The sequence below is a fragment of the Marmota marmota genome, unplaced genomic scaffold (assembly GCF_001458135.2).
Source record: "Marmota marmota marmota unplaced genomic scaffold, marMar, whole genome shotgun sequence".
NCBI lineage: Eukaryota > Metazoa > Chordata > Mammalia > Rodentia > Sciuridae > Marmota > Marmota marmota.
In genome coordinates this window covers 32,363,729-32,388,032 of record NW_026000108.1, presented here as the reverse complement: position 1 = coordinate 32,388,032, position 24,304 = coordinate 32,363,729, and the positions used below count along the sequence as shown (strand labels likewise).

The 24,304-nt window shown below is 39.1% G+C and overlaps 1 protein-coding gene across 11 annotated transcripts in view; it reads right to left on the bottom strand.

Annotated features, from left to right (window-relative positions):
- Limch1 (LIM and calponin homology domains 1) overlaps positions 1 to 24,304 on the bottom strand; it is a 218,358-nt gene that overhangs the window by 93,045 nt on the left and 101,009 nt on the right. For all 11 annotated transcript variants that reach the window (XM_048784399.1, XM_015482070.2, XM_015482065.2 and 8 more), the window contains one exon: positions 1,652 to 1,758. The gene's annotated coding sequence lies outside the window, so the exon portion shown is untranslated. The remainder of the gene's footprint in view (positions 1 to 1,651; positions 1,759 to 24,304) is intronic.

The following is a 24,304-nucleotide window of genomic DNA, read 5'->3' as shown; positions in this document are numbered from 1 at the left end:
AAGAAGATGAGGAGAAGAAATGCAAAAAGGGAGATAGATGAGGACATGGCATAAAGAAGGGAAGGGAGGCAGAAGACAGAGGAGGAGACCGAACAAAGGAGAAGGAAAGGTCGAAGGGACGGGAAAAGAGGAAGATGGTACCGTAATTAAGAAGTGACAGTGTCCATGCGTCATTGGCCTAAGTGATGTTTTCCCCTTTTGATTGCTTTCTGTACCTTTGAATTGATACCTCTTTTTTAGAAGCTGGTTGTTCTAACAACCAGGTCTGCACTAAGCAAACTCTACTTAGAATCAGACCAGAGAACATTCTGTTCAATTCCACTTTATAGATGAGGGCACAGGGCTTTCGCAGTAAGGGAGCTTAACTGGGACCACCCATCCAGGGAGATGCAGGCCTAGGGCTAGACTCTGATTTCCTGATGCCTTGTTTTTTATAGATCAGCAATAAAGGTGATATGGGCTATAAGTTTCTAAAGCAAATTATTGTTTAAAGTGACTCCAAAAAAATGTATGTGGCTGCCGATACTCAGAGTGAACTTTCCTTCACCCTCTAAGCAGCGCGTGTGTGACTAATTATTACCTATGATGTTGCACAGTTACTATTGTTTCTGGTTTCTTGCCATCCAGGTGAAAGTACAAATGTGAGATGAGGCAGAACCTAATATAATTTCCTAAGGAACAATGATTTATAGAGGCCAGATTTAGATCCTGTAATAAATGGAGCATGTGGTAGCTATAATTTTTATTCCATTATTATTATTTCTTTTACTTAACTAAAATTTTTCCACAAAAAAATATTGAAGAATTGCAGATTGACAACAGACAAGTAATCATGGATAATCAATTATAGCTGACTCTCTCTCTAGTCATGAATCATATAATCTAATATAAACCCCCATAGTTTCCATTCGCCCATATTTTCTCCATTATTATTATTAGGTCGATGTTATTTTAATCAAGACTACAAATAGAACAAAACTAGTAGCTCTAAGCTTTGACTTCTCTCCTTTTCTGTTTTATCATGATAAAACAATTCCAAAAATTGCCAATTCACAGATCCTGTCTAAGCAATCCAGCTTATTACTAAAACATATTCATGTGAAATATCGTTTGACTAAGGTAGAAAAATGTTCTGTATGAAATCAGAACTTCAGGAAAGTTCTCTCTGCAACATCCCAAGGACATTTCCTTTCCTTACCCTGGCCATGAGCTATTTCCTTACACAGAAGTACCCTGCTTCTTCTTTGATTCTGGCATTCTGTACCAAAGAATTTTCTGTCCCCAAACATGATTCACTGAGGGCATATAGTCAAGAGCAGCCATAGTTTTTTGTGTGTAAGATACATAGACTCGGTGCATATTTCTCTCTTGTCTCTCTGTTGAGCTTTATAACATTTTCCTCTTCTTCAAAATTCTAACTCTATGTGAATGACTACTGCATTTGAAAAAAATAAGTTTGATCAGATTGGAAAGCTACAAACAGAAGGCAGGCAGGAAGGCCAACATGTCTGGAAAGCGGATTCTTGACCTTCACATTTTTACTTTATTAGGCATACCCAACTCTCCACCTCTTAGAACTTACAACATTATCACCAAACTGTAAATCAAACCTAAAGGGGTTTCCCTTAAACATAAATCGTGCATTACTTACTTGACCGTTGCTCTGTTGGACGTATCCTGGAGGTCACTCGGGTCAAAGAGTTGAGATTCTTTAAGGCCGAGCTCTTTACAACCTCTCAAGAACAAGATAATATTGTCCTAGAAGGAAGAAGACAAATCTAAGTCTATATTATTTTAGATCATGCTTATGAACGGGTCCCCCCTCATTAATAGTCCAAATTGCTATAGGCAGATCAGCCATGGAGACAGCTAGATCAGACTGAAACTCTGGCCTTTTGCATTGCAAAATTATACTTCGTTAGGAAATGCCAGAGTAAATGGACACTGTAAACTCCCCAACCACTGCCATGCCAAATTCATTTCTCCCCTTTATCTTGACACATTTATAGCTGTAAGCAAAATGTTATTATAAAGGAGAATATAGCATCTTTTTAGGGAATAACATTGAATAAACAGGTATTCACCATTGCTTCAAAATTTTTTGTCCATGTCTTAAGGTCTAAAATCTGGTTCAAACCGATTTTTAAAAAATAATAATAAACAGGTTTGGTATCTGAGAGATTTTCTTATCACCAGGAAGCTTTTCTTATTAATGAATCTAAAATATATCCTTCACATATTTTACATTCTTTATGGGTTTGACTGATAATACCTTTTTGTGGACTATAAATTTAATGAAAAGCAAATATATATACTTAATTAGAAGATATATATATATACACACACACACATATATATATACATGTATATGTGTACATACACACATAAACACACATGCATACACATACTTAATTGGGAGTGGGTAAAGGATGGACAAGAATAACTTTTGAAAATGCAAAAACTCTCGACAGAGTGAAAATTTCTCTAGCAGTTACAAATTTACTTTGAATTGGCATAGTGGCAGGCAGGACGGACCATTAAAGAGAGGTCTGGTCTTCGTCTGTCGTAGTCCTTAGAAGTGAACTGTTCTGAATGGGTCATCCTTTTGGAGCTCTAGGGTATTTTTCGACAGGTTTATCAGTTACAAGTCTCTAGCTGTCCTCTTCCCCAAAGACTTCAGAAGGTGCTAACTGACCCCATCATTTAGTGAAACCTACAGGACAGGAAATGGCACTCTAGGAGGCACATAAATGAGAATCCATCTGAATGCTATAAGATGCTACAAACATCTGAACTGATAGTGACAATTACTGAATCATATTCATCAAAGTGCAGTTCAATGAAATGAACAGAAAAAGTAGCACTTTCAGTTAACCAGTGTGTAGCCAGGATTCCAAGACCTCCAAGATTCCTGCCCCCACATCCTATGTAGTCTCCCCTCAATTGTGAGTAAAACCTAGGAATATGATGGGATATCACTAACCAGTTGGTTCTGCAATAATCAAAAGAAAGATGATCTGGGATTGACCTAATCAAATGAGCCTTTAAAAGGTAAGTGAAATCAGGTTTCTTGGTGGCCATGAATTCTATAGCTGCAAAAAAGAGAAATTCTGTTAACTACCACAAGAACTTGGAGAAGGCTTGGCAGATGCTCAGATAGGATCCTAGACTCCACCAGCTCATGTGAGAGACTGAGCAAAGAGCCCAATTATGGCATGTCTGGGCTTCTGACCTACAGGAAATGTGAGAAAATAAATGGGCATTGTTTTAAGATGCTGGCTTAATGGCAATTTTTAAAGCAGTAGTAGAAAGGATTAATACACCCAGGCTCTTAACAATAGCGAGAGCAATAAGTTGTGACCTTTCTCTACCTCATATTACATGCCAGGCATTCTTACAACAGCTGTCTATATGTACACACACACACACACACACACACACACACACACACATTAACTAATTTAATCCCTGCACAACTTTATGAAGGAGGTTCTATTTTTCTTATCCTCATTTTGTAGATGAGCGATCTGAGTCCCAGAACAGTTAAGCAAATTGTCCAAGGTCACAGTCAGCAAAGGATGGAGGCTGTAAAGCCACAGGGCAGGTATGAGGAGCTCAAGCTTGAAATCTGAGGCCAGCACCAAAGGGAGATGAAGCTATGGGGCAGGGTGACTCAGAGGACCCTGGGGATGCAAAGACAGGTTGTTGGAAGTCCTGGGGGGCTGAGTCTCAGAGGTGAACACCCAAATCTGTGATGTAAGGGGATTGTTTGAGAATGCAGCTGGCCTAGGATACAGTGTGAAGGAGGGATTTAAGAGGAGTAGGACAGGGGACCCAGAGATCAATGAGGAGATGCTGCTCTCACTTCCCCCACCGAGGGGCCAAGGGGCCGGTAGCACAACCTGCCTGCTTTCCTGTATAAGGCCCTGGGCCTTTTCAACAGGCAAGATGTGTCATCACTCACAAACCCTGTGTCACCAACCACGGGACCTCGTGAGGGTGACTGAGCTGGTCGCACACACCTGAACTTGTCCTTCTCCTTGAGTTACTCTCCATGTTTTAATGATCAAATTTAGTTGTTCCCACCCACCTCCTGAGCATCACAGTTTCCCACTTTCTTGGAAGAGATTTTTCATTGACTAATTTTGTGCCAGGGAGAAAAGAAAGTAACAGCAAAGGAAGAAGAAAAAAGGGGTGGAAATATATTGAGTCTTAAGGACCCAGATTTTCTACTTGCACATTGATCATTCTGTTACTAAATATAATAACTTTCCTCTTAATAACGTTATTTTGTCCTAATATTTTACCGTATGTGAAAATGAATGGTTTTAGATTCCTTCTTATTCCCCTAGTTAATTTTGTGATCACAAAAACACACTTACCCGTGAACCTGGGTAGTCAGGTGCCGTCCTGATTGCTTCTAGATCTAGGTCTACCCCCATTATCAAAAAGTGGCTTTGCCCCATACCCAAGCCCCACAGATTGGGCCACACTGCTTCCCAGAAACAGAAAAACCAAGACCCCGTGTCTCGGGCACTTGCTCTTATTTCTGTAGTAGAGAAGCAGTGTGAAGACTAGGAGCACGTGCAGACTGTTGATTTGGTACATTTACATATGAATGGTTTGTTACAAAAATGAGAAGGAAAAACAGAATAAAATTCAATACCCCACATTATTATTAGCATATTTATGAGCACATATTGATATAAAATTGCTACAGTAAAGTATTGTTGAAAATGGGGAAATATTTTGTCAACATGAGAACCAAAGCTCCCTAGTGATTTTTTTTATAACGGCTTTAATTTTAATTTATTCTAATTTTTTTAATGGTTCTTCAGTCAAGAAAGTGGATTCAAGGTCAGTGAAGTCTTTTTAGATGTCAAAAGACCATGTTGGTGACTTATGTGAGGCATTTTATAATACAGACTAAACATTGGTAGCTTACATTCATTGAGCATTTACCATGTATCTGGTCTATTCTAAGCATGCATATGGATTCTCCCTTTTATTCTCAAATCAGACATATGCAGTAGGTATTATCATTGTCCCCATTTTACAGATGAGGAGTTGAGGCATGTCATGCAGCTTACAATGTCAGCCTCATGATTAATCAACCTAGCAGATGGAAATGAAGTCCAATTCCTTTTCCCACCGCTCTAATTTTTCAGGTGCCTTGATTTTTATTCTGCTTTCCTGACATTTGAATTTGACTAATTTTTCTTGTATTTTCTTATTTTCCCTGATTTTCTGCTTCCTGCTGCCTCCCACCAGTACACAACCCCCGACTCCCTCCACACACACACCCTCTTTGATTATTTGGCTCTGAAACTCTGAAACCACTGGCTCTAACCCTTTAACAACTTGAAGGACCCCATATTGAGAAAAGGGTGCCTCCCTCATTTTAGTTCCACATTTCAGGAATAGGAAACAAACTCCTTAACTATTGAATAAGGCAACTCCAAACTAAGACAGTGACTAGTACAGACACTCAGGTGAGTCTTTCCCAGGACATTCCAGATTCTTTTTGATTGGCCTTTAAGTTCTGAGTGCCTCTTGCCCAGAAGAGAGTATTGGATGGGTGTTGGTGCTCTCTAGGAATCATCTGAGACCAAAATAAAGAACAAGGATGTGATTCCCAGGAGGCACAGGACTGTGGCTCCCCAGAGTCTCAGGAAAACTAAGGAAATGTTCTTTCTTTGTGCATCCCCAGATGTTTGTGTGCAACCCTGAACACCACGGGCTCTTCAGCACGCAGCCTGCAAACACTGAGCCTCTGAGCTGCAGCCAGCCTGAACAGTTTGGGCCTGGAGATTTAAATAACTGCAGGTCTGTTTCCAGCTCCTTGCTGCATCCTAATGATGCTGGAGGGAGGCCAGGCCCCAGTCAGGAGAAAAGCCAGAAGGAAGAGCCACCAGGCCAAGAGCTAACAAGGGCAGCCACTGCAGCAGGCGAGAAGCACTGTGTTTTTAATTGCGCAAAATGCACGCTGTAAATTCTCGACTGCCTTCCTTTCACACTGAGACTTTCCCACATTTACAGTTTCAAGCAAAATCCACATCTTAGTGTTTTAAGTTCACAGTCTAGCAGTGTCTCATTCCCTAAAGAGAAGAGGGAGACACTGATTTACTATGATGTCTATTATATTTAGTTCTTACTAATGCAAAGCAACAAACTCATTGTGACAGTTTTTTAAAAAAATAGTTTATGTACAATATCTTTGTTTATTAATTTACTTTTTATGTGGTGCTGAGGATCGAACCAGTGCCTCACACATGCTAGGCAAGTGCTCTGCCATGGAGCTGCAGCCCCAGCCCATGACAGTAGTTTTTATAAGAAACTTTTGAAAGTACTCTTCAAAAAAAAGTCAATATCACAAAACAATTAAAAATGATTAAAGAGACATATTGACCAAATGTGCTGCGTGGCCCTTATATGGACCCTGGATCCAAAATGACAAAATAAATAAGCCTCAAAAATAACTTTTCGATGTAGACCGTCTATTGGATGATTCTGCTGAATGAATGCTAATTTTCTTGTGATGATAATGAGGCTATGTGAGAGAATGCCTTTGTTTTAAATCATGCATATGAATTATGTAGGGGTAAGTTATCATAATGTCTACACCATAACTTGCCAGTAAACTTTTATAAATTGTGTGTGTGTGTGTGTGTGTGTGTGTGTATACATGTGTATTTTCACACATTGGGGGAAGAGAGGAAAGAAGGATAAAAGATAGAAAGGGAGGGAAAGAGAAAGGCAGGGAAGGAGGAAGAGGCGTTGTGTTTGTGTCTTTTTCTCTGTAGAGAGATAAAGTAAATATGGCAAAATATTAACAGCTGGTGAATCTAGGTCAGGGGTCCATAAACATTCTCTGTGAAGGGTTTGATAGTAAACATTTTAGGCAGTGTGGGCCACGCAGTGGTCTCTGCTAAAAGAACTCAACTCAGTTGTAACCAGACCACATGTCAATGAATGTGTGTGTCTGCATTCCAGAACATTTCATTTACAAAAGCAGACATTGGGCTGAGTTTGGCCCACAGGCCGTATTTGGCCCACCCTGTGCGGGTGGAGCATATACCGTTATTTGCTAGGCCATTCTTAATGACTTTTCTGTACATCTGAAAAATCTCCAAAAAATGTGGGAAAGGTTCTTAAATTTATAAAAATAGATTTGATGAGGTAGGGTTGAGTTTACTGGCAAAATCAATTCTACAACACTCAAAGAAAAATGGCTGTCACCTCGGAGATAAAAGTCGCTGAGGTCAGTGCTCAGGTGCGACTGATGGAAAGTTACCATTCCTGGCTAACTAGAAAATTCTGTAATATGAGTCTCAATTCAACACAGAGGCTTAACATTAAGTTCCTGAAAGAGTCTATTTTGCACTAGGCTAATATTAACATATGGATTTAAACCACTGTTTGTGTAACTACCATGCATTAAATCTTCCTTGTTTAGGACCCAGTGGGTTCCCATTTCATTAATTTGTGGGACTGCCCTGTGCATGAAAATGTTCCCCAGGGGCCCTGGTTGAGACCTTGCTTACTGCCCTCCCAGGACCTCTTCCTCTGAAGAAATCCTAGTACCTGGCTCCCTTCCCTTTCTACTCCAAAGGCAAGATGAGGGAATGGCTCAGGATGCTCTCTAACCCAAGTGCGGCCAAGTCCCCAACATGTGATAGGTGCTTACTAAATATTTAAATAAATTAAATACAGTGTGCTAGGTACTCTTCTAAGCAAGTATAACAATGGATAAAACAACAAAGTTCTATAGTATTTGCAATCCATTAAATACCTGGATTTGTTCAAGAAGCACATAGAGGTCTGACATAAGACAATGGAAATCAGAGACTAAATATATCGAAGAACACAGGCCTAATATCTTTGAAGGACTTCAGTTAGCCTCTCAGCCTCATTTGTTATGTGTCCTTGGGCATACTTCCTAACCTTTCTGATCTTCATATTCCTAATCCATAAGGTGAGGGATGCTACCAACCTTGTATATATGTCATAATCACAGTAAATACATAGTAAGAACTTGGCCCAGTATTTGGTACCTTTTAGGTACTCATTATAGTAGTCCCCTCTCCACTTATCTTCAGGTTTCCCCTCCCCACCCCCAGAGGTTTCAATTATCCATGGTTAATCATGGTATAAAAATATTAAATGGAAGACTCCAGAAATAAACAATTCATAAGTTGTAAATTGTGTGCTATTATGAGAAGTGTGATGAAGTCTTGTGCCAAGCCACTCGATCCCTCCTGGAATGTGAACCACCCCCAAGTGCAGTGTATCCAGGCTGTATACACTACCTACCTGTTAATCACTTTGTAGTCATCTCAGTTATCAGACCGACTGTAGGAGTATCACAGTGCTTGTGTTCAAGTAACCCTTATTTTATTTAATAATGGACCCCAAATACAAGAATAGTGATGCTGACAATTTTACTGTAGTTATTTTTTTATAATTGTTCCATTTTATTATTAGGTATTATTGTTAACCTCTTACTATGCCTAATTTATAAATTAAACTTTATCAGATGTGTATGTATAAGAAAAACCATATATATAAGGTTTGGTACTGTATGAGGTTTTAGACATCTATTAGGGGTCTCAAACTGTATTCCTTACTGTGTACAGAAGGTATTATAGTGACAGTCTTGTTCACTCCAGTCAGGAAGGAACTCTGGATGATGAGTTGAAGAACAGTTTAACCATTTATGAAAAACAGACATACTACACATACAGCCCTTGCCAGTTACATGGGAGATGATTAAGAAAAACAAAGTAGTTACTGCTGTTGTTACTGGGTTGTTATTTACCACAAGTTTGGCAGTCTTATACACAGCCAGACTCAAACTTAGAGCCATGCTATATACCAACCGTTCATGCATCAGGTAGCTGCTGATGAGTCCTCATTTTAAATCATTACACAGAAATAAATCCTTGTATAGTGGTTCCCAGTTCAGTCCAGAAACACTTCTTCACCCCAAGTGCCCATGAGGGGAGTAGGAATGACAGGATGGAGCAGAGCGATTCAGAGGGAAGATGGGTTCAGAACCACCTGGCAATGCAACTCTGGCCACAGTAGGATGAAGGATGCTAGCAGCTCACAGCCTCAGAGAGGCTCTTTCCACCTAGGACAGCACTTTAGGAGGAAGGGGAGGAGTGTGGCTGGGGGAACCAGCAGGGCATTCCATAGAGGCCCTGGGACACACCAGGGCCCATCCAAGCCTTCCTCCTTCTTTCCTTCAGAAGGGTCCGCTGCCACCTTGCCCTTGCTCAGAAGTCTTTTACACCTACAAGGGGGCTCTTCCTCCTTGACCTGCTGCATAGAACAAGCAGCTTTCTGGCTCTGAGGCAGGCGCCCAGTTTTCTGTGGTTCTAAGGACCCCAGGCAGGGAATGACATGCTCCCTGTATAGCCACTCACCTTGGCTTTATTTCTTTAATACCAGATGGGAAACATCAACCTGGTGGTGGATTTATAATTCACAGAAATTGAAGCTAATGCACATTTGGGTTTCATATGAATCCACACACTTCGACTCTCAGGTTTTTGTTTTTTCATCTTTTGCAGTGATGGTGATTGGACCCAGGGCCTCCCATGCTAGGCAAGCCTTGACTGTGGAGCTACATCCCCAGCCTGTACTGCCAGATATTTAAAATGCAATATATAAAAAACATACGTATCATGTTCATTTTCTAAAAATGAAAAGACTAGGTGGAAAATATACAAATGTACCCTGAGATTATCTCTGCTGGATTTATCATTTTTATATATTTCTTGTAATAAATATTTAATAAATCCTTAATAAGGATTAGGATATCTCAGAAAGATTTGCACATATATCAGGAAAGACTTAGATTTTGTTAGAAAAATCAATAGCTAACATTAATGTTGCTCTTTTATTCTATCTATAAGGCTTTTTTTAAAATATGATTTTTTGGGGGGTCAGGGTTTCTTACATTTGAAGCAAACTTCCTTTTAAAAAATGCAGTTAAGAAATTCAGAACTTAAGGAATATATTACCAAAATATCTTCAGGAACTTAACCCATAATTAACAGAACTTGGGGATTTCTTGGACCTGCTCTATGCGTACAGTGACTGCCCCAGCATGTATGTGTTCCAGTCAAGCACAGGGAATTGGCTGATGTCCAACAACAATCAGCACTCGCCAGACTGTCAATACATTTTTATTTGCCAGGAACACTTAATGAGGATACCAGCTCTTCCACTGAGAGGAAAGAGAACTCATTCTGCCTGCAGAATTCTAGGGTGGTTTGACCCAGAATGTGGCAGCCGGGTGGCTGCTTGCAGTCAAAGAAAAAAATTTATGGATGGGAAAGGAGCAGACACATGGTGGACTAGAAAAGAGGGAATAGAAGGTTGGAAGGGGGGGAAAGCAATGAAAGGTAAGATTGGGGAGGGCTGTGAGTGTCCTGCTAATGGTCGAGACTATTCTCTGGGCAATGGGGAATGCAGGCCAGTTCATGGAGTGGAAAGGGGTCCTGGAGTCCTGCTTTTGTGTTAGGAGAGTATGTCGGGCTCAGTTGGAGAGACCCACTGGTAGGGCTGAGGGTCTATGAAGAGGCTATTCCAAGACCTCAGGGAGAACTAACCCAGAAACAATAGGAACAGGGTGACAGGGAGGATGGGAGCACCTCTCTTTGGCTTGGCAGCTGAGTGGATTTGAGAATCCATAACAAGTGGACGAAGGGGACTTGAGGTGAAGCCAAGGTTGTTAGCCATTGATATCATCTTAAGGAACAAGAGTAAGAGGAGAGTTAATGAGAAAAGTAACGAAAATAATTTTGAAACACTCTCTACTTAGAGAGCCATAGCTCACTGGGAACTTATACTTAGGTCTAGAGTTGAGAAGTGAGGGTCCTGCAGAAAAACCAGCTCATGCACATAGCAGAAGTCGAGGGAAAGCAAGATATTTTCCATGAGAGCTCAGGGAACAAGAGAGGATATAATAGAACTATCCAGAATACCCGCATTTAAAGGATGGCTAGAGAGGGAGGAGACCCTTGTGCCTCAGGAGGAGAAAAAGTGAGCAGGAGGAGAACAGGGAAGCTCGGCGTCAGGGAGACAGCTGCAGGAGGACACCTGGGGGCACGGATTCACGCAGTACCACGTGTTGGTGTCAAATGATGCACATCCCATTGCAGATCCCAGCTCTGCCACTCGCTGGCTGAGTAGCCTTAGGCCAGTCACTGGAACCACCTCTGCATCAGTTTTTCTCTGTTATAAGCCCAAGTCCTTACAATGGCCTCCCAAGCCCACTCTGACCACATCTCCTGCCACTCAGCCAAGCACAAGTTCTCCTTGGTCCTCAAACATACCAAGTAATTCTCTGCCAAGACCTTTGCATTGCATTTGTTTGTTCGTTTGTTTGTTTCCATTTTCAACCTAGAGATCACCTAGGAACATATCTGGTATAAAATCATAAGCATTTAATAGAAATGTGTGAAATGAACGAGTATAAAAATGGAGCTACTCATGATATCATAGGGCTGTTGTATGGAATTAAATAAGAAAATGTACGCAAAGTGCTTAGAATAGGAGTGTTTGGCACATGGCAATAATCCAATAAATGTTTTCCATAATGATACTAATTTCTATTATTAGGATGAATACTGTTAAGCCATTCATGAATGAATTTTCTGATGAGAAGCACTATACTGACTTTTGGAAAATTTCAAGGAAATAATCACTCAAATTTCTGAAAGTCAAAGAAGTCAGTATAAATAAAAACAATAGATCAAATATAGAGAGACATTTTGGGGACCTTTAGCAGAGAAGAGATGATGATAGGTGGTGGGTCAGAGGAAGGTTGGCTGAGTGTTTTTCTTAAGAAACCTTCAGGAAAGGAAAAACATGGTTCTCTTCTTCCAGAGCCCCTGCCTTCCTTGACACTGAGGTTATCCCTTCAGGAGCAATCCCACTCCATTTGAGATCTAAAACATTGGTTCTTTCCCACAATGACCTTCCAACCTGCCCATTACTTCTGCCACATTCATGAAGGACTCCGGCGTCATCACCACCCAGACCCACCCAAGGGATAGAGAGCTCCTATATCCACTGTTCTTTGACCTTGGCCTTGTTCTTCCAAGTTTCTCATCCCATCTTTCCCACAACACCTGCTCCTTCCTCTCTAGCTCTGTCCTTTCCTCTCTGTCCTTTTCCCTCTCTCCTTCTTGCCTTATTTCCTTTGTGATCCAGTCCCAGCCAGCTTGACTGTTCCACTACTCCACTTTGTCACTATATTAGGTAACAACGAGGAGGGGAAAGGAACAGTGCAGGTGGGACAGTTAGGCCTGGTGGCTAAACCAACCATCTCTTGTCTTGACTTGAAGAGGGATCAGTCCCATGTCTACATGTTCCCTAGGTTGGTGTGGGAGAAGGACCGGGTACACCCAGCTTGTTCTGGATTCCTTCTCTGGGGAAGACAGCCTGTCTGCAGGACACATGTGTCCAGTCTGTGTCTGCCAGGTGGTAAGAGGCCTCTCCACGGGGGGAGGCTGTGGTTGTCCATCTGTGCCAATGGGTGGATGCATTTGTTTAATTCAGGAGTGAGGATTAGCAAACCCACTTGGCTGCAGCCCTAAACCCATGCTCTCTAATTTGTTTCATAAGAAGTAAAGCCAATATTTTGCTCTCTGATGCCTGTGTTTTATCTCAGCTAAGAGGGGAAGAGAGGAGCACTATTTCTTGACCACCCTCAAATCCTAACACCCAGCTCCCAGTACTTCTGGAAATAATGGTGCTGCTCCTGGATTTGGAGCTGCTATGTATGAGCACAGGCCTCAGTGGGCCCAGTAGATGCACTTAATAATTCTTCTAGACATCTCTGGTTAGTCCCTCCCTGATCCTTGAAGAAGTTTGCACTGCCTACGTTCTTCAGTCCCCCTACCATGTCTTCACCTTCTTCTCCCTCCAAGATGTCATTAGTCACCAAGAGTTAGATCCCCTCACCTTACATATCAAAGGTCTGCATCTAAAAACTATTTTTTTTAAATAAATGAATATAAAGTCAGATATTCTAAGGCATTTTGAAATAATGTCAATATTTTTTTCAATAATGGGAGCAAAATGTGAGTCTAAATCAGAGCAAAGATCAAATAGCAAAGATCAGAAAGATCCAAAAGGTTATACTATACTTCACTTTTGTTTAGTTTATAGTTTCTTCACAGTGATGTATATCATACCTACTGTATGAAAGGCAATGTGGTCCAGTGCCTTGGACAGGAAGGGTCATCATAGTAGTTGGGATTCTAATTTGCAAGTAAGAGAAACCCAGACAGAAACAGGCATATGTTGCTTTACAGAGTCACAGGCAACCCAACCACAGGGGGAGGTGGGGATGCAGGTGACACTTTGAAACAGCTAGAAAACACGGCCTCATGAATTAGGGGCCTAGAGACTTGCTTCATCTCCTGTCTGCCCTCTCTGCATGTTGTCTGATCGTCTCTCACTGCTCACAGATTTCTTCCATATGGGTCCCCTAGTTCCCAAGTTTCATGCATGAAAGTTATCCCTCCCTCAGAGGACCCATACTTTTTCTCACTTGCATTTGAAAAAAAAAAAATCCCAAGAAATGAACCATATTGACTGGCCTACACTCAAGTTCCCTCCCACAGTGGCTAATGGAATCAGGCAAAAGAGATCGTAGATCCTTTAAATATGTGGTGGGGAGAAGTAGAAAAGGAAAAGTTTCCAAGAGGAGAGTGGGTTTCCTTAGGAGGGGACGCAGGACACAGGGAATACTGGCTACTCACAAAAGAGGATCAGAAGTGGATTTTTCTTCTGACAAATCATATAGAGAAGAATACCGAATTACTACTACTACTTTGAACAGACTAAACACAACTGGTCAAATTTAGTTTTGCTTTAAAAGTATTCTTTTAGAAGAGTCTAGTATTAGGCTGTAATGTTGCGTCAATTTTCCAAAAGCCACAGAATGAAGTAAGCATAAGTTACTTAATTAACTTCTTCTACAAGAGCTTTTGCAAGAACAGTCTCCAACAGTTCCCCACAATACAGCAACTGGAGCCTAATTCTTCTTCCCTTGTGAGACACAAGGAAATAGAATGTCTGACCCCAAAGAATCCCTTGGCTGTGGCAACTTGATTTTCTCTCTCTTTCTGAGTTCTAGATTCATGGTTATACATGCAGCTCCTACTTCTCCTCCCTAGGACTTGACATTCAAGCCCACTTGAAGATCAATACCACAATGCTCTCTCAGGAGAACTGGGAATCTAGATTATTTGAAAAACCATTTAGATCGCAAGGAATTGATCTCCCTGAAAAATGACTGAACTATTTCCCAAACTATTTAACCTAACTCTAAAACTCACCATAATTATTAAGATATTATATGCCAGATTGTTTTCCAACATAATTCACTAATCATACTTTGGGGATTGAGTGAAAAATAGCATTCACTTACATTAGAATGAAACTGCTTAAATCCTCTATTCTATTCCATTAAATAATACCCATATATTTAACATGCAAAATACAACCAAGAGCAGTGATAAGATGTGGTCTATAATCTGATATGGGTTTGGTACTGGTCCACGATGAGATAAATGCAGAACTGAAAAATTACATTACAATCACACAAACTGTGTATCAACGAAATCCTCTCACTCAACAGGGGATATACCATATTGAGTGTTTTCCAACTTCCATGAGTCACATATTGTATTGAACTGTGTATTAATGGCAGCAGAATCACCTATCAGTCTATGATAGATTGGTAGTTTAACAATGACCACAGAAAAATGCAAATCAAACACAATGAGGTACCACTTTATGTTCATTGAATGTCTACTATAAGGAATAACAAGAAAATTCACAGTTGGTGAGAATGTGGAGGAATTGGAACCACTGTATGTTGCTGGTAGGAAGGTTAAAAAGGTATAACTGCTATAGAAAAAAAAAATTGATGGTTCCTCAAAGAGTTAAAGACAGAATTACAATGTGATCTGGCTGTTCTACTTCTAAATGTATACTCAAAAGAATTGAGAGCAGAACTCAAATAGAAACTTGAAGAGCTATGTGAATATTCCAAAGAGTATTAACAATTCATATGTCCATCAGCAGAGAAGTGGATAAGCAAAATGTGGTCGATACTTACAAAGGGAATATTATTTGGCCTTAAAAAGGAGTGAAATACAGACACATGCTACAAAAATGGACATCATGCTCAGTGAAATAAGCCAGACACAAAAGGACAAATACTGTATGATTCGTACTTGTATAAGGTACCTAGAGTTGTCAGATTCATGGAGACCAAGAGTAGAACAGAGGTTAACAGGGCCTGGCGGGGCAGGGAATAATGGAAAGCTATTGCTTAATGGGTACACTTTCAGTTTATGATGATGAAAAAGTTCCGAAAACAGTACTGTAGACTAAACGTCTACAGAAATCATCTGTCAACACCTAGTCCTCAAGGTGATGGTATTTGGAGGTGGGATTGGGGGATCAGATTAGGTCATGAGGGTAGTACTCTCGTGAATGGAATTCTGCCCAAAGAGATTCCACAGAGCATCCTTGGCCCTTCTTCCATGTGAAGCTATAGCCAGAAGATGCCATCTATAAACCATGAAATGTTGCCCTCACCAGACACTGAATCTGTTGGTTCCTTGATCTTGGTCTTCTCAGCCTCCAGAACTATGAAAAATAAAGCTGTGTTGTTTGTAAGCACCAGTTTATAGTATTTTGTTATAGTAGCCTAAACAGATGAAACAAATGGGTAGCGATGATAATTGTTCAACACTGAAAATATATTTCATTTCTCTAAATCGCCTACTTAAAATGGTTTAAATGGTCAATTTTATCATGTATTTTAGTAAAAAAGCCATTAACAGCAATAAAACTTGTTCTTCATCACATCACACAGTCTGGAGCACATGTCCTCGGGGATTCTGGATCAAATAAGGTGGTAGAAATGTGGCATAAGATATTCCCCAAGTAGAAGCCATAATGCCTAGACTCACAGTTCTGAGAAATCCTCACCAAGAAATTCCTTCAACTCATCATTCCCTGAACTTACTGAAGTTCAGAATCCTGTGTTCTACCATCTACCTCTCAATATCATGAAATGCCATATAGGAAATGCTAAGCCAGATAAAATGCTGAAACAGAGATCATACTTTGATGTGACACTCAGATGAGAGTGAAAGATTCATCACACCTCAGTTGTGGCCTGTAATCTAAAACTGTCAACCTTCCATCCATTCCTTCAGGGGCAATGCCGACCCCCAGAGCATGCGGCGCTAACAGAGTCCAACAGCAAGGGTCTGATTCATCTCTGCCTCCTTCCAGCTTCACATTAAAGGATACATTTCACCCTTGTCTCTCTGGGGTTGCACGTTAAGACAACGATTTACTAGTCAGGGGTGACCCCAGGAACAAAGTCCTTTACAGTCTAGGTCAGGCATGTGGATGACATTAGAAAAAGAAACAGGCTTTTAGAGGCCACAGGAGTATGCAGTTGCAGGAGCCACACTGATAGATTCAAATGCCATTACCCCTGTCGCATTTGGAGGTCACAGCCTCTCCACTGAGAAGGGTAAAAAAGCCAGCAAGAAAGGAAATACCAGAAAGTAAAAAGCCATAGGTGACCTTTGCACTCATCAATGTAGACCATGACCTGAGATAATTTTAGTGCTTAAAATTTTCAGCTGGAGAAAAGCTCACTGAAAACGTTCTGTGAATATGAAAATGTACAGGAAAAGGAAGAAGCAGGGATTCAAAGCAAAAGAGAAGAATCTGGTGGAAATAGCACCACCACCCCCTTTTTTTTTTCCTTCAAGTTTATCCGGTTCTTAACCCAAGTTGGGGCCACCTTCACAATTCCAGGGCTTTTTTTTTTTTCTATGTAATTCAAAAAAGGTGTGGAAAAAAGATTGTCTTCAAATAACTCTAGATTCTCGACTTGGTAATCACGCACAAGTGGAAACCACATTTTGTCTTCAAGGAATGTTTTTAAAAAAGCATATTCAAAATAATAAATTTTCCATGGATACTGACTTCCTCTTTCCAAGTTAGTGTTTGGCTTAATTTATACAATAAATCTAATGGGCAAGTTATCTCTCCCAAATAGCACCTAGCACATTCTTGGCATCTAAAAGGAGTTAACACGTTGCATATGCTGTTCATGTTCACAAAACAACATATCTAAAGGAAACTAAAGTCACCAGGGAGAGAAATGAGGGAAGAGGGTAAACTTAGGAATGTAGAAGGCCACCAGTGTGACTGCAGGGGACCCTCTCCTACACACTTGGTTTTTTTGAAGGTATATACATAGGTACCTAAGGATAAGATGTCTGTGACTTTGCAATTTCTACCAAACTCAATTCCAGGAACCTAGCCCTAGGTATGCCTATCTTCCAGACATAAAGAAAAAGCATGTTTAAAATAAGTTCTGCAGGATTATTATCTGATAAGTACAATTTCAGTTTGGGATGATGAAAACATTCTGGAAACAGATTCTGGTAATGGTTGTACATCAATGGTAATGTACTCAATGCTACTGAACTGTGCACTTAAAAATGGTTAAAATGCTGGGTTCAGTTCCCAGAAACACACACACACACACACACAGGTTAAAATGGTAAATTTTATGTTATATATATTTTACCACAATTATTAAAAAGTCAGTTGAGTTACGTCCCAAGTTCATGGAGCATGCCCTTAGCAGAGCAAAGAAGTATGCCACTCTGATTCAAAAGCTATTGTATTTCCCTGCATTTCCTAAAATGCTGTTAAAAGATGATGAAGATGAAGACATTTACAATGTAAATAAGTAAAAAAAAAACAACAATGTAAATCATTATTGATTTCTTGAATGTTTTCTATGTGCCAGACCCTATTCTAAGCAATTAATGTATAAAGAAAATATATTTAAAAATTACTCCCTCACATCAACCCTATAAGGAAGATACCTCTATTATTCCGAATTTCCCTGATTAGAAAGTAAAGAACACAAAGATATATAACTTGCTCGAGGGCACACAGGTAAATGACTGAATCAGGAATCATATCCAGCCAGCGTGATTCCACAGATCACATCACTGCATTGCCTCCTGGGGAAGAAATTTTGGCATGTAGCATATGAAGACATAAACCTCCCCAGCCTCAAGAAGATGCACCGATAAAGAATGTCAGTGGGCTATGAATAATGTTTAGATGGGCTAATAAATGTCACTGCACACCTGGTCTGGGCGGAGGCTACTCTAGAGACCTGCTCAAATACCATCTTCCGTGAAGTCTCCTGTGTGTCTGGGGCTCATGCTCCCTTAGCACTGCCTGAGCCATGGAGGTAGTGACAGTATGTCCACACAGCTCTGAATTATGGCTAGAGCCCATGGTTTATTCTCCATTATCCTTGGGTTATCAGCCATGGGTTTATATTCAGGCATGAACTCACAATTTTAGGACTAGCTCTGTGGCTAGTACAACACATGTTTTCAGTAAGTTTTAAAAAGTCACTTGGAATAGTTTAAATAGTTTATTCATTGCGGCACTATTCACCATAGCCAAGCTATGAAAACAACCCAAGTGTCCTTCAATGGATAAATGGGTAAAGAAAATGTGGTGTATATATTTACAAAGAAATGTTATTTAGCCCCCTTAAAGAAGGACGTTCTGTCGTTTGTGACAGCATGGATGAATCCAGAGGACATTACACTAAGTGAAATAAGCCAGTGAGAAAGACAAATATAGTGTGACCTCACATGTAGAATCTGAAAACACCGAACTCAACGAAGAAGAGAGCAAAATGGGGGACAGTGGTTGCCAGTGGCTGTGGGAAATGGATTGTGTCATGGGGTACAAACCTTCACTTACTACTAGATGAATACATTCCAGGGATCTGGTTTACAGTATGGTGACTATAGTTAATAATACTGTATTGCCTATTTAAAACTTGCTAAAAGAGTAGACCTTTAGTGTTTTCACCACACAAACAAACAAAAGGTTAATTATGTGAGGCGAAACTTGTATTAATTAGCTTGATGGTGGTTGTGATTTTACAGTTTACATATGTTAATTATTATATTGTATGCCTTAAACATGTTTTTATTTGTCAATCACACCTTAGTAAAACCCAAAGATAGATAGATAGATAAATAGAGAGATAGTAAATAATAATATCATTCATTAAAAGTTAGCTCTGTAACTATCCAGTTCTGGAATTCTTATCAACATTAACTCAATTACTGTTCCAGTCTCTTCAATTTCTCTTCCAGTCAGAATTTATAGTTCTGGGTTTAATTTTGATACTTTATACTTTGCTTAGAAATCATTCTTTTCTCTTGGTTTCCAAACCTCTTACCATAGGTTTGTTTGTGCAAGTCTCAAAATGATTATTTTTATTTAAAACTTATATTTCAAAGGTCATAATAAAGGGAGTAAACCCACAGAATGAAAGACATTTTTTTTTGCCAATCAAATATCTGACAAAGTACTTGCATCTAGAATATATAGAGAATGCTTACAATTACATAATAAAAAATTAACAACAACAAAAATCTCCAAACAGCACAATTTAAAAATGGACACATGATTAGAATAAATATTTCTCCAAAAAAAAAAAGATGAAGAAATGGTCAATATACACATGAAGAGATGCTTAAAGGGCTGGAGGTCTAGCTCAGTAGTTGAGCACATCGTTAGCAAGCCTAAGTTCCTGGTTCCATCCTCAATAGCTACCCACACAAATGCTTAACAGCAGTAATAATTAGAGAAGTGCAAATACAAATCACAATGAGATGCCAATTCATATTTGTTAGAATGAGTATTATAAAAAAACAGATAATAACAAGCATTGATTAGGATGCAGAGAAATTGAAACCCTTGTGCCTTGCTGGTGGGAAGGTAAAATGGTGCAGCCACTGTGGAGAACGGTATGATGATTTCTCAAAAAAATTAAACATAAGATTACCACCTGATCCAGCAAAAAGAGTGAAAGCAGGGATTCAAACAGATATTTGTACACCCATATTCATAGCAGCGTTATTCACAATAGCCAAGAGGTGGAAGTAACCCAAGAGTCCATTGATGGATGAATGGATACTCAAAATGTGTCTCTCCATATCCATATAATGAAATAGAATTCAACCTTATAAAGACAGGAAATGTGGACACATGCCACAACAAGAATGAGCCTTCAGGACACTATACTAAGTGAAATAAAGCTGTCACAAAAGGGCAGATATATTTATGATTCTGCTTATATGTGGTACCTAGAGTATTCACATTAGAGAAACAGAGAGTGCAGTAGTGGTTGCCAGGGGTTGAGTACAGGGAATAAGGGGAGTTAGTGTTTAGTGAATACAGAATTTTAATTGTGAAGATGAAAAAGTCCTGAAGATGGTTGTTACTGAGGTAACACTGTGAATGCCCTTTATTCCAGAGAACTGTATACTTTAAAAGATTAAAATGCTAAACTTTATGATGCCAACCAATCCAGCACCCACCGGACTGAAGCTTCCATCAAAATAATTTTAATTTCTCTTGTATCTGCTGTTTTTCCACTTCTTTCTTCTTCCTTGATTTGTATTCTTACAATCTCACTTTTTCCTTAATTGGGCTTTCAAAAGGATTATCTATTTATTGATCTTTCCAAAGGAACAGTTTGGGATTTATTTATCCATTCTTCCATTCCTTTAAATTTAACTTTTATGCTTATCATTTTCCTCTTGTTGATTTTAAGGTTTATCTTGTTCCTCTTTATTTCCTAAGCTGAGAAATCAGTTACTCTACTTTCCTTCATTCTTTAATAATGAATAAAAAGTTTCCTGAGTGCAGAACTCACAGTGCTTAGAAGTTTGGATAACTAAATATCCTCTCCTTCATTTCTTTCCTGGTAATTTTCACTTCCTCTTGGGTTTCTGCTTTGATCCCAGGGTTATCAATGAGTGTGCGTCATAATTTGCAAGCAGATAAGGTTTTTTAAAATTACCTTCTTGCTTTCATTTCTCCTCCCACTGCATCATGATCAGAGCGTGTGACCTTTTAAACCCCTCTCCTTTCTCTGAGCTTTTGAAGGGTCTCTTTACGGTCAAGTACGTGATTTGGGGGGAGGAGGGTGAGAATACACGTTCCATGGAAATTTAATAGTCTATTTTTACATGGTGGACCTATGATCTTTGGAAAGTGAAATGAAATTTGTTCACATAGTAATCGTTCTATAGGATACCCAGTAAGGGGGGGGGGCGGGTAAGAAAAAGCACTACAAGTATATAAAATGAAAATCGTACTTACTTGCCTCACAACATTACTGGGGAAAAATTAAATGAGCCCTGGGTTCTCTCCCTTCCTGCACTATGGCTTTTGGAAAATCCCAGGTAGCTACTGAAATACTGCCCTTAAAAAGCAGCTCCTCTGTGGCCCTTCAGGTGGAGACAGGGTCTTGTCAGGCACAGGGGATCACACAGAGTGGAGAAAGGGACACTCCACTGAATGTACATGACACACGCTGGACAGGAACCTGCAGAAAGGCAGTCATCCCCAGTCAAGCGTCCTTTGAAGCAGTGAAGTGTTTTCAATCCCTTAAAATGCTGCTTGAGTATGCAGTAGGGGCGGGGAGGAAGGCAGATTTACAGCAATTTTGCTGTGATACTCAGCACTGTAGAGAATATTTTTGAAACTAAAAACTGATTGAGAAAGACATCAAAAGAGTTTGATTTGTTTGATGTTTAGACATACATACATGATGCAGCTTGCTGTTGTATTAATGATGGCCGTCTGTAAGCCAGATGGACTGTGAGACTGTGTCAAGAGATGTCTGACTCAGTGCCGTTGGGAAGGCAGATGAAGGGGGAAAGCATTCTCACAGAATTGATTCCCACACCCCATGTTTTAGGGTGCAGCACCCTACTGGGAGCTCAATAATTCAAAAAATTACAATTAACTTTAAACATTTCTCTTGCCTGATTCAATACCACTGGAAAAAGATGCTGTCAATGTTGGAGACTGGGCAAGATTGTAATAGGACAGGAAATAGTATGTAGTAAATCGTACTGACATTCAGAGGTATAAAGTCCAGTAGAAGCCAGCCAATGGCTTATACACTACATAATCATTTTAGATTTGACATTCTAAAAGCAACTCTTCATCTAAGTATTTTGACAAATAAAAAGAAAAAAAAATAAGTGCGACCCCACCCTCCCAGAAAATTCTTTTAAAGCTCTGTCCCACTAAAACATAGTTTTTCTTTCTTTCTCTCACTCTCTTTCTTTCTTTCCTTTTTTTGCTTTTTTCATAAGAAATACACAAAATAAAAACATATATGAGGAGGGGAATTTATTGTACTCCAAAAATTTAAATGCGAATTAAAACAACAGCATAAAAATAGTTTACCCATCAGATTGGTCAAGATAAAAAAGAATTATAAAATCTATTTCTGGGGAAGAAGTTGACAGTCTCATATTTGGCTAGCAAGAGAGTAATCAGTTCCATATTATCTTTTAGGAAGGTGATTTAGAAAAAAATGCCAAAAGCCTTAGAATTTTGCATTTGTGGATTCAGCAATTCACATTCTAGGTTTCTGTCCTAAAGGCTAACATGGATAATCCACAAAGGTTTTTGTAAAAGAATATCCATTGCAACACTGTTTATAATGAAAAACTGGAAAGAACATAAAATGCTTAATAAGGGATTGCTCAAATAGTATTATGGTATATACTTAAGTCAGAAATTATTGGCATATGCTTCTGTTGCTATATTTAATTATTGTTAGGCATTAAAATGATTTGAAGAAGTTTAATCCTGATGTCTAAATTATGCAGATATTTGAAAAAATGTTTTATGCAGATATTTTAAAAACACAATTGGGAAACTCAAAATAGGAATCGTTAAACATTAGGCTAGGTACTTTTAAAGTTATTTTCTCTATGTTTGTATGTATATCCGTATGTATAGATAAAAATTTTCCTCCCTTTCTAAAATTCTTTTGAGGTTTTTGAACAAGTTAAAAAATACAGCACACACCTGTAATCCTAGTTATTGAGAGGTTAACCTAAGGCAAGAGTACCCCACATTCAAGGTCAACCTGAGTAATTTAGCAAGACTCTGTCTCAACATAAAATAAAAAGGGCTGGGGATGTAGCTCAGAACAGGAGGCCCTGCATTCAATCCCTAGGGACTCCCTCTCTCTTTGTCACACACACACAGATGCCTAAGAAAATACAGGAAAGGTTATACCATAAAGTTTCCCACCTATTTCCATCCCCCAGCCACCTGGATTCTCATCCCTAATGCAACCAATATTTTTAGTTTCTTGTTTTTATTCTTTTTCAAATTTATTCTTTATTCTATTTTTATTTTTTTATTTCTATTATTTGTATTCCCCTATTCTCCCTCACTTTTTAAAATAAACCTAAAGTAGGTTTACACCTGATTTTTAAAAATTAATGAGTATCATAAATAAATAGAGTATCATCATACTTTAAAAAAATAACTATATGGTTTTAAAGGACATATTCCAGAACCCAAATTAGGATAAATACATAATTATTGTCCAAATCAGGTTACTTTTAAAAGGAAAGTGTATGCCTTTACCAACTGTGGTGAACAAGAGGTTTAAACTAAATGGCCCCAGACAAACCTGGACATATGGTCATAGTAACCATAAGCAACCACAACTCTGTTGATGGATGCTTGGATTGTTTTAATTAATTGCTACTGCATTAAAAAATGCAGTAAAAAGCTTTATAAACACACCTGTAATCCCAGCCACATGGGAGGCTGCTGAGGCAGGAGGATGGAAAGTTCAAGGCCAGTCTCAGCAATTTAGTAAAGCCCTAAGTAACTTAGTGAGACCCTTTCTCAAAATAAAAAATAAAAATAAAAATAAAAAGGGGTGGAGATGTAGCTCCAGTGGTAGAGCACCTCCAAGTTCACCCCCAGTACCCAAAAGAGCCTTATATCTGCATTGTTTTTATTTGATAGCTATTTTCAGGTTGTCTTCCAAAAGGGTTGTGATCATTTTCATTTTTTTCTGAAATATGCAAATATTGATTTTATAATAAGATAAAACAATAAGTTCCTTTCAAAATTAAAAAATGTTTGAAAAATGTAGATTGAGCAAGTTTAAAGTATTCTTAATCATAAACACATATAGAAACATAGGTCTGGAAATAATTAAAGCTGAGCATATTTAGACTGCATAGAAGTTTAAAAAAACAAACAATAAGTCCTACAAGAAATGTGTGCAAATGGATAGATCATGCAGTTGGAGGATGAACTAACAAGCTCTTAGTAAATATATTGCCTATTAATTTCCCTG